At 38.9% G+C, this 10,775-nt stretch overlaps 1 pseudogene; it reads right to left on the reverse strand.

Annotated features, from left to right (window-relative positions):
• Nucleotides 1–927: 927 nt before the first annotated feature.
• On the reverse strand, nucleotides 928–10,224 carry LOC118803132 (annotated as a pseudogene).
• Between the last annotated feature and the right edge of the window lie 551 nt (nucleotides 10,225–10,775).

Genomic DNA, 10,775 nt, shown 5'->3' on the forward strand with positions numbered 1-10,775 from the left:
GGAAATACTCCAAACCAGCAAGAGGAGCTCTGAAGCCATAGAAAGAGAACGAAATAATAAATCTAGATGCACACCTCGTCTGTCACACTTGTGGTTTGAGGTTTTGTTTAAGTGTCAAAAGTGTGTAAGTGCTTGTTAAGAGTGTGAGTGTGCAGATATGATGATGTTCTCGCAATGTTTGCATTCTTTCCTGATATTTTTGAAGTAGTATATTAGAACACCATCAATGCATCAAACTATTGGATACATACTTAACTCGATAACTCTTTGATGAGGTCTTTGTGAAAGTGTTAGTTCAGTGTGTGTTTAGTGTGGTCTTGCACACTGTGTTTTAGCATGCCTGGGAAATGTAACACACCTGGACACTTGCCAGAGTGAACTTTGGGACAAACGAGTAAGTCCAAATGCCACACTTATGATCTTGTTGTCCTCATTTGTGTTTGCCTGTGAGGATCAAAAAGGCTTTTCTCATTTTGGAATTCAAGTGGGTGCCCACAAGTGCCTACATCGATTAGGACTCAGCAACGGTGTATTACTCAAATGTCTTTCAGGTACAGGCTATGAAATGCAGGCTCTGAGATACAGGCAGAGTGAAATGAGCTGTTGACTATTGTCTGACCAATATGGAAAATTTGGAGCAGGTGTAAGTGAGCAAATTGGCTAGTTAACTGTTTACTATTTCTAATTCCATTTATCATAATCACATCTTAGTTTAGAAAATGATTGCTGATCAATGCTTTTGATAAAACCACTTTAGTTTTGAGAAATAATGCAAAAACGATTTCCTGTACTACAGCAACTTTTATTAAACTTGATGTATTGAAAAATACATGCACAGATTTGAGAGTAGAACAGCATTCTTCTGATATTCATGAAAATATTGAAATGAAATATTTTAAAGATTACATGCTAAAACATGCTATAGGTCTAAGGCACAGGCCTGATTTTCATACTGATGGACTTGAGACCATAATCAATGCCTTTCCAGGTGTACCACACATTTCCTATAGCGAAAATGGTGCCATCCTTTCCCCACAGAAATATACCGTTGGGATTAGCCTGGTGGCAATTATTGTACCAGAATGCTCCAAGGTAAGATTTAGCACAGTTTCAATTCATATCAGAGTCCTGCTCTTTATCGAAGGTGGAGAATTTCTGTCCATTGTGAAATCCCAGCGAGTCACCTGCAGACAGAAGGATCTGTCACTACAGAAATGCCTTCCCCATTAAAATATCACAAAACATAGGTATTTAATGTATTTTTAAAAATCACTTTATATTTTATATAAACACTGTTCTCACTGACAATCCAGATGGACATGTGCAGGGTCATATAATAATGCAATACATGTAACAGCGTTACATAATACGTAAAAAAATGAAAGAGGAAAGGATTACCTTTAAAAACACATACAAATTTGTCACACTTAATATGTCACATGATTTGTGTAGATTTGTAGAGTTTTTTAGTTTGGTAAGGGATCAGGGCTGCCGCTAGCAGAGAAAGATAAAGAATCCCCTCACAAGCTGCAGTTTTTTATTATGTCATTCATCCTGTTTTTCTATTGGCAGAGACTGAGCTCACATTAGTGTTAACTTATATTCTAACTAACATGGAAAGGAAGAACAATGAAGCGTGAAAGAGTCTCATGAGCAGTAATGCTGGTTTCACTTTTGCATACATGATTTCTTTCTTCCAATAAGTGCAAAATGTTAAGATGTGTAAATCATCATTATTAATAACGAAAACAATCACTTCCCACTTAGATTTTGTGTGAAATGAATGCATTTTAAAATTCTTAGAACATGTTGATTTCAGTGGACTTTAACCACTGAGAGTTTAGGGATCATCAACAAATTACATCACAAATAGTGATCATCAAAGTGATGAATATGAAACAATAGATTAGAATCTTAGCATTTATTTCCTGATATTTACAGCTAGATGTGTTAACTCAGAACGTGACACCTTTTGTTTGAGCCCACTCCTTTTTCAAGTGAGCAATAATTTTAGGACATATGATTGACTGGCGTTTCTTGTTGCCCCGATGTGTCCTGTTAGATTTATTTGTTTGAACAATTAGGTCTGAATGTCTACTCTTGGTTTGAGTATGTGTGAAGACTACGTTTCCTGTTAAAAACATGAACAACATGAAGACCAGAGCGCTTTCCGTGGGAGAAAGGTAAGCTATTTTGAAACACAGAATTAGCTAAAATCAAACAGAACAATTTGAAATGTGATTAAAAAGAAAGAAAACTTAACAGTACTAAGAACCAGACATTGAACAGGTCTGGCAAAAAAACAACAACAGAAGTTGATGACAGGAACATTGTGAAGGCTCTGAAGAAAATCCCAAAAACAACAGCCAGTGACATCACCAACAAACTCCACAGGGCAGGGGTAAAGAGATCACAATTCACTGTTCTAAGAAGACTTGGAGAGCAGAAACATAGTGGCCATACCACAAGATTTAAACAGTACTAAGAATACATAGACCAGATTGAAATTCATAAAGAAATACAGAGGTGAACCACAGAAGTCCTGGAACAGAGTTTTATGGACTAATGAGACCAAGATTAACTCCTGTTAAATTGATGGAAAAGTGTGGAGGAAGAAAGAATCTGCTCATGATCCAAAACATATGAGCTCATCAGTCAAACATGGTGGAGGTAATGTCATGATTTAGGCTTACATGGCTGCTTCTCGAACGGACTCACTCCTCTTTATTGATAATTTAGCTCATGATGGCAGGAGAAAAATGAATTTAGAAGTGTACAGAAACATTCTGTCTGTCAATTTACATCTAATCAAGAGGAACATCATCATGCAACAATGCAACACACTGACCAGCATTTTACCTCCTAAAGAGGAGACTGAAAATTGAAACCTCTCAAAGCAAACAAAAACTGAAATCATCAAAAAGGAAGAATGCAACAGTTTGGTGATGTCAGTGGGTTGCTGGCTTGATACAGTTATGGCTAGCAAATATTAAGTATGGTTTAATTTACTTTAAGACTATTTGTTTATATACTTTTGTCCACCTAAAATAGCATGGTCTGCCAACAAAGCTGCCATGTTCTTTGTTGTTTAACACATCTACATGTTAATATTGTCACGCCTCAGGAGGATTCAGACTACATTGCCCACAACCCCTCGGGAGATCATATGACTTTAGATGGTTGTGCACGCACCTATCAGCGCTCACATTCACCGGAATACTAAATACATTCACCTGTGTTTATTGTCATATGACCCACATAGTATAGCTTATAAGCCCGGGCTTTAGTCTTAGTCATTGCGAGGTATTGTTTCTGCTAGAACTTGCTGAGCGTTTCTATTATTCTGTTTGCTACGACCTGTTATGACCTACGTTTTGTCTCTCTGACCTTGATTTTTGCCTGTCCCTTCTTGTACTTTTGCTGACGGTTTTTGGATACGTGTTTTGATTGTTTGGCCTGGTTTTTTGACTACGATATCGGATCACTCCCTTGGATTTGTTTGTTTTGGTTATGATCACTTCGGTGATCTTGTACTGCTTTCTGGTTACGACCCACGCATGTTTTTTGACCTCCTCTTTGTCGCCCTCGAATAAAGCTTGGTGTACGCTTTTAATCCGCAAGCGTCTGAATCCTGTTGCATCGTCACAAATATCAGGAAATCAATGCTGAATTTCTATGGTATCATCTCATATTCATCTTTTGATCTCAAACCCAAATGTCTTCAATGTATAACAAAGAGAAAAGAGCTGGCAGTCCGGTTCCAAAACCTTCAGAAGGGACTGTAAATTGAACCAGTGTTGAAGCAAGCAGGCAGTTCTTGCCACCAGAGAGACTGGGAGAAGTCTTGCTTGTGAAACTGTACCATCAGTAACATGATCAGAACAACAGTTGGTAGTGCTCCAGCTGGTACCAGGAAAATGGTACAGGCACATTCAGCGGCCACTTGAAATCCCATATACTGATGTAGTTGCATAAAGGCACAGGATTATTATTCATTCTACTTGTTTACCACCAACTACACTTCTACAGATTAAAATGTCTCTTTACACTCTATTTAATTCACTATATGTAGCTTAAATATGTGGCTCTAAATGGGATGTTCAGAATAAATATTAAATTTGCGAGGGAAGATCATGACAATGGCCTTGTCTGTATCCATCACTATGGTTGTCCTTAATTATTTCTATATCATTAATTCTTTATCACCTGCTCCTCTGTTGATGAATCCACCAACATTGAGTCTGTAGCCGTCGACTTCAGAGCCCACAGAGAAATTAGAGTACTGGGCATAAACCTTCCCTCCCTCAAAGTCCTCCAGGTCCACTCTCAGCTTATACTTTCTCTTGCTAGTGAGCTGGTAGAGGGTCTCTAATCCTGTTGATACAAAGGCAAAAGCAGCCATAAAGGTTATTCATGAAGATTCACGTCCAAAATGTTACTATTTTTCATAAGATGCAATATACACAGCTTATCCCTAATATGAAGAAGTCTTCATTTTCTAAAGTTTTTTATTATTTTGCTGTTCTAAAACTGAACGTTCAGGCTTGATTCTAAGTTTAAGAGACATTGCAAATACCCTTGTAAGGAATATTGTAGACAAATCTCATAACCCACTGTGATCAAATGAAGTCTCCATGGCACATGATTTTGTGTTTCGAATCCACTTGATTTCACAATGATTTTCATCTCAAATTAGCAAAAAACTACTTCTGGACATGATTGAGTAATTTTATTAAATGAAATTATCTCACTGTGTTGGCAGATTATTTTTATTTGTTTATTGAAATCTGCCAATATAGTGAAATAATTTGGTACAGAGCACTGTAGAAGTAATGGAATTACTTTTTCCAGAAAAGAATCATTATGTATTGAGAACAGTTTAAGAGAAGTAATTAGTAACATGAATGGATTACTGTTTTGGAGTAATTACCCTATGTCACAGCATCTACTCCTCTCTGAGAGTCGCTAGTTGGACCTGCCCAGACTGGAATGACTAATTCCAGCTGCACCTCTTTATTACACACACCTGCAGGTTGTATGAGAACTCATTGACTCCCATATACATATACCTCAACACTGGAGCTAATTATACTGACATTAACTTTAGCATTGCATACAGCCTGTTGAGCCTTTGAAGCACTTTGTTCTGACTGAAAAAACAAAGTTAGCTTTAGAGATTGACTCGTTCGACTGCGTTCCTCTGCTGTGCTTGGATGTCTTCAGTCACACCGAATAAAGTTATTGAAAATAATCTCTACAGTCATGTTTATATTTCAGAATAGGCCCTTGGCAGCTGCCTACCTTTGACTAGTGCACAGACCACCCTGACTAATATTTATGTACATAAGAAAACTGTTGTCCTGATTATATTTTAATTTTATTGTAATTATTTTAAAGTGAAGTTAAAGTGCACTTTAAAAACTAAGATTGCTTACAACATTGGTCCCACTTTACATTTAGTGTCTAATAACTGTGTAGTTACATGTGAATAACACATGCAACAACACTATAATTACTGATGATTTAGTCAATGTTACAGGTGGATTAAAGAAGCACATTACACATGTGCATCTACTTCAGTTTTGCCTCATGTAATTACGCAAGTGTATCTTATACACAGGAACTTTCCTGTAGTGTAGTGTTAGATTTACACTTTATAATAAGTGGACAGTTCCTGTGTAGTTGTTATGTAGGTACTGTGTAACCCCACTGCTTTGGGGGTAATATAATGCAACAAAATTAATGTCATAAAGTTACATATTAAGATAAGGGGACGTCTGCTGTTCTGTCACATTACAGAATGATTTAAAGCTGAAACTGGTTACAGTGTCTCAGCACTAGCAACATAAATGCTAGCTAATTGTTAGAAAAGCTGGCAGATACAGTGTAAGTAATGTTTTAATGTAAGTTATTACACACTTCCTTTTGGGGTTGTTCCAGTCTGATTACAAATATAATTACATTTAAGCTATTACCCTTGTGTAATTACATAAGAGAGAATAGGCTGTTACAACTATTAAGATACACTTGTGTATCTACATGAGGCAAAATTGAAGTTGATACACATGTGTGATTACATAGGTTGTACCTCTGTAATCCATCTGTAACAGTTACTAAATCATTAGTAGTTACATTGTTGTTACATATGTTGTTCTCATGTAACTACAGAGTTATTAGAGACACTTAATATAAAGTGGGACCACAACATTTACTTAAATGTTTTTCATCTGTTTTCAAATTTGTCTTTAGAATTCATTTTTTCAGTTTCAGTTGTGATAAAATTGGTCTCTACACAGTGTTTCTGAGAGATAATGAATGATAATGAATCTCACCCAACCAGTATTCTCCAGTTTTGTTCCCAAATCCTTTCTTGTACTGCTCCCATGGTCTATAGAAGTTCACACTGCCATCCATTCTCCTCTGAATCACCTGATGCAAAGGTAACCTTCATTTCATACATGCTGTAAAGCAGAAGTACTTTGAAGTGTACTTAAATATCAAAAGTGAAATATCGTGAGATATTGCAACACTTCTCCTCTTGTGTCATTTTAAAAAATGGGTAAAATTTGACTCCCCTCCAAACTCCTGAGATGTTGGCTATCTGGTTGGTTATATAATAAGCTATGATTGGTAGCATGATTTCATATTTAAGGGTGGGGTTTAGTGAAAGGTGGGCTATGGTTGGTTTGATCTATTTGTGAAAATGCTTTATGTTCTTTCATATATTAGGGAAAATGCAGCTTTTTTCACAGTATCACAGAAAGTAGTAAAATGTAAACATCTCAAAAAAAGAACATTTGATAACTGCATCTGTGCTGTTAAGTATTTGCCTAATTAAAACAATAATTAATTATTTGTGCTTTTTTTTTACCACTGACCATTTTGGACTTTTTATGCAACTGCAAGCTGTTCACTAGTTCGCTAATACTAATAGATCACAGATTCATTCATACCGATGCTGCTAATAGTCAGTAATAATGAATATTTCCTACAGATTGTTTCAGATGTAAATTGACCTCAATACTTTAGTTAGTCTATTAGAGAAATACAATCTAACATACCGTCCAGTTTCCATCCTTTGTTTGTCCATCATAGCCCATGTCACAGTACACCTGTACAGGTGTGACACCTGCAGGGTAGATGGTGTAAACTCTACTCAGAGTTTGTCTGTTAGTGTAAATATCAGAGCAGTCTGTCGAGAACAGTTCCTGAGAAACTGAGGTGCTCCCAATCAGCAGGGGGAGCACTAGAGCCAGAAACACTCTGAGCTGGACGGAAAAACAGAGTGATTGAGAGACACAAAAAACAATAACACAATAAAGCTACACAATTACAATAAACAGTAAAATGTTGTTATATTTCCTTACATCTGTCTGAAAAAATGGCAGTTAAGAAACACAGAACACTGATATACACAGACCGGCCAATTCATTAAAACCACCTCCTTGTTTCTATGCTCATTGTCCATCTTATCAGTTCCACTGACCATATAGGAGCACTATGTAGTTGTACAGTTACAGACTGTAGTCCATCTGTTTCTCTTCAAATAATGCAGAGAAACAGATGGACTACAGTCTGTAATTGTAGAACTACAAAGTGCACCTATCAGACATGTAGAGCAGATAAAATGTACAAGGAGTGTAGAAACAATGAGCTTCTTTTAATGAAATGGCTGGTCAGTGTAAAATCAATCCTCATTTCAAATGGTCACATTACAATAATGAGATGACTAAGCAATATGAGAGTAAACTCTGACTTACTGTCATTGTTATTTCTAGAAGCTCTTCCAGCAAACATAAACTTACAGCTTGATTCTGAAGCAGGGTTTAGGTCAGTACCTGGACAGTCAAATTAAATGATAATTTTATGCAAACTGCAAAAGTGTCCGTTCAGCATGAAGTTAACATGTGGAACACAGTAAATAGTTATTTAAGTAATGAATTAACTTACAATGAATGTGCATACATATTAGTATACATACACTTGGACCAGCCACTTCACTAAACCCACCTCCTTGTTTCTACATTCATTGTCCATTTTACCAGCTCCACTTACCATATAGGAACACTTTGCAGTTCTACAGTTACAGAATGTAGTTCATCTGTTTCTCTATACACTTTGTTAGCCCCCTTTCACCCTGTTCTTTAATGGTCTGGACCCCCACAAGACCCCTACAGAGCAGCTATTATTTGGGTGGTGGATTATCCTCTGCAGTGACACTGATGTGGTGGTGGCAAAGAATATCAAATGACCCTGTACCCCGCAAGTTCCTCCAGCTCATTCTGGGGGACCCCGAGCCACTCCCAGGCCTAGTTGGAGATATAATCCCTCCTAGGGACCTAGATGACCTTGGAGTCTTGTTCCATTAGGCCATGCTCAGTAAATGTGCAATGGGAGTCAGCCAGGGGGCCCCCTTCTCAGGTATCCTACCACCTCAACTGGATCCTCTCATTGTGGAGAAGTACAGACCCAGCTCCTTACCCTATCAAGTAGAGTGTAGCCCACCACCCTGCAAAGAAAGCTCATTTCCACAGCTTGTACCTGCAATCTCATTCTTTCAGTCATTACCCAAAGATCAGGACCAACTTTATTGTCATTATTCAGTACAAGTACAAGGCAAAGAAATGCAGTTAGCATCTACCAGAAGTGTAAATAGTAGCAATATTGCAAAACAGACATTACAAATGTGCAATAAAAGGCACACATATATGTATATATAAACATACCTTTATGAACAACATCTCACAATACATACAAACAACATACACAATTACAAATACTCTATGATTATGATATATATATAAAATTATAAACAATGTATACGGAATGTTACATACTGTTAGACTAAGCAGTTATGTGTTGTATTGAACATACAGTGAACAGTCTGTTGTTTAGAAATGGTAGGAATAATAAATAATAACTAAGTATATTGTGTGCAACATACAAGTAGAAGGTTAGTGGAGTGGTGTGGAGTTCAGCAGGGTGATGGTGGAGGGAAAGAAGCTTGACCTAAGCCGACTGGTTCTGGTCTGATTGCGTCTGTATCTCCTCCCAGATGGGAGGAGGTTAAACAGTGTGTGGCTGGGGTGGGAGGAGTCCTTGATGATGCTGCACGCTCTGCACACACAGCGCTGGTGGTAAATGTCTCTTATGGCAGGGTGACGCTCAGTGGTCCTCACCACTTTTTGGAGGCCCTTCCTGTCGGCTGCAGCGGAGCTGCTGTACCAAACTGTCACACAGTTGGTCAGTACGCTTTCGATGGTGCAGCAGTAGAAGTTTGTGAGAATCTGAAGTGACAGATGTTCCTTCTTTAGTCTCCTCAGAAAGTAGAGGCATTGTTGTGCCTTCTTAACCAAGTGTGGGGTGTTGAGTGTCCATGAAAGATCTTCGGAGATGTGTGCTCCCAGGTACTTGAAGCTGGAGATACACTCTACCTCAGAACTGTTGATTCAGTCAGGAGAGTGTGTACGGCTTTTGTTTTTCTGGTAGTCCACAATGAGCTCCTTGGTTTTGGCTGTGTTGAGGGAGAGGTTGTTGGCAGTACACCAGGCAGCCAGGTGCTGGATCACGTTCCTGTAGGCCGATTCATTATTGTTGCTGATGTAGTGTCAACCACTGTGGTATCGTCTGCAAATTTAATAATGTTGTTTGATGTATGCAGAGGAATGCAGTCATGGGTAAACAGGCAGAAGAGCTGATGACTGAGCCTTGTGGGACACTGGTGTTCAGGGTGAGGGTGGAAGACATATGATTGTCCAATCTGACAGACTAGGTCTGTTTGTACAAGACCCAATTACACAGGGGGAGCGCTGATTCCTAGATCACTGGGATGACTTTAATGAATGTGGGGCTGAAGTCAATGAACAGCATCCGAATGTATGTGTTCTGATTTTCGAGGTGGGTGAGGGCAGAATGAAGAGCTGTGGAAATGGAATCCTCTGTCGATCTGTTGGAGCGGTATGCAAACTGGGGGGATCCAGTGATGGTGGGACCACTGCTTTCAGATGATTGAGAACCAGTTTCTCAAAGCACTTCATCACAATGGGTGTGAGTGCGACAGGGCGGAAGTCGCTCAGACATGCTGCAGAAGAACGCTTTGGCACCGGAATGATGATGGTTGTTGCCTTCCAGCATGTGGGAACAGCAGCCTGGGCCAGTGACAGGTTGTAGATGTCAGTGAAAACCGGGTCTAACTGTCTTCAGCAGTAGCTGAACCTCATTCATCCTCGAAGCATTCATCCAAGGGTTCTAATTAGGAAAGATTTTCAGCCACTTGACAAAGGTGACATTGTCAATACAGGAGTTGATATAACTCATTACAGCTGAGGTGTATGTGTCTAAGTCCAGGTGAGAGTCTGTAGTGGCTTCAGTGGAGAACATAATCCAATCAATGTTGTGAAACTGATGCTGTAGAGAGGAGACAGCCCCCTCTGGCCACACTTTAACAGTCTTTGTAGATGTTTTCACACGTTTGATGAGTGGCACATACTTGGGGAGCGGAAACAATGAGACGTGATCAGACTGTCCCAGGTGGGGGAGGGGGACAGCATTGTATGAGTCTGCAATGTTTGTGTAGACATGATCTAGAGTTTTGTCTCCTCTGGTCAGGCAGGAGACATTCTGGTGGAATTTTGGCAGCACAGATCGCAAATTAGAATGATTGAAGTCCCCAGCAACAATAAAGAGCCCATCTAGGTGTGCAGTTTGTTCTTTGCTGATTGCTTCACTTAGCTCTTCCATAGCTAGCTTAGCATTAGCATCAGGAGGGGTGTATG

The sequence above is a fragment of the Colossoma macropomum genome, unplaced genomic scaffold, assembly GCF_904425465.1.
Source record: "Colossoma macropomum unplaced genomic scaffold, Colossoma_macropomum, whole genome shotgun sequence".
Classification (NCBI taxonomy): Eukaryota; Metazoa; Chordata; class Actinopteri; order Characiformes; family Serrasalmidae; genus Colossoma; species Colossoma macropomum.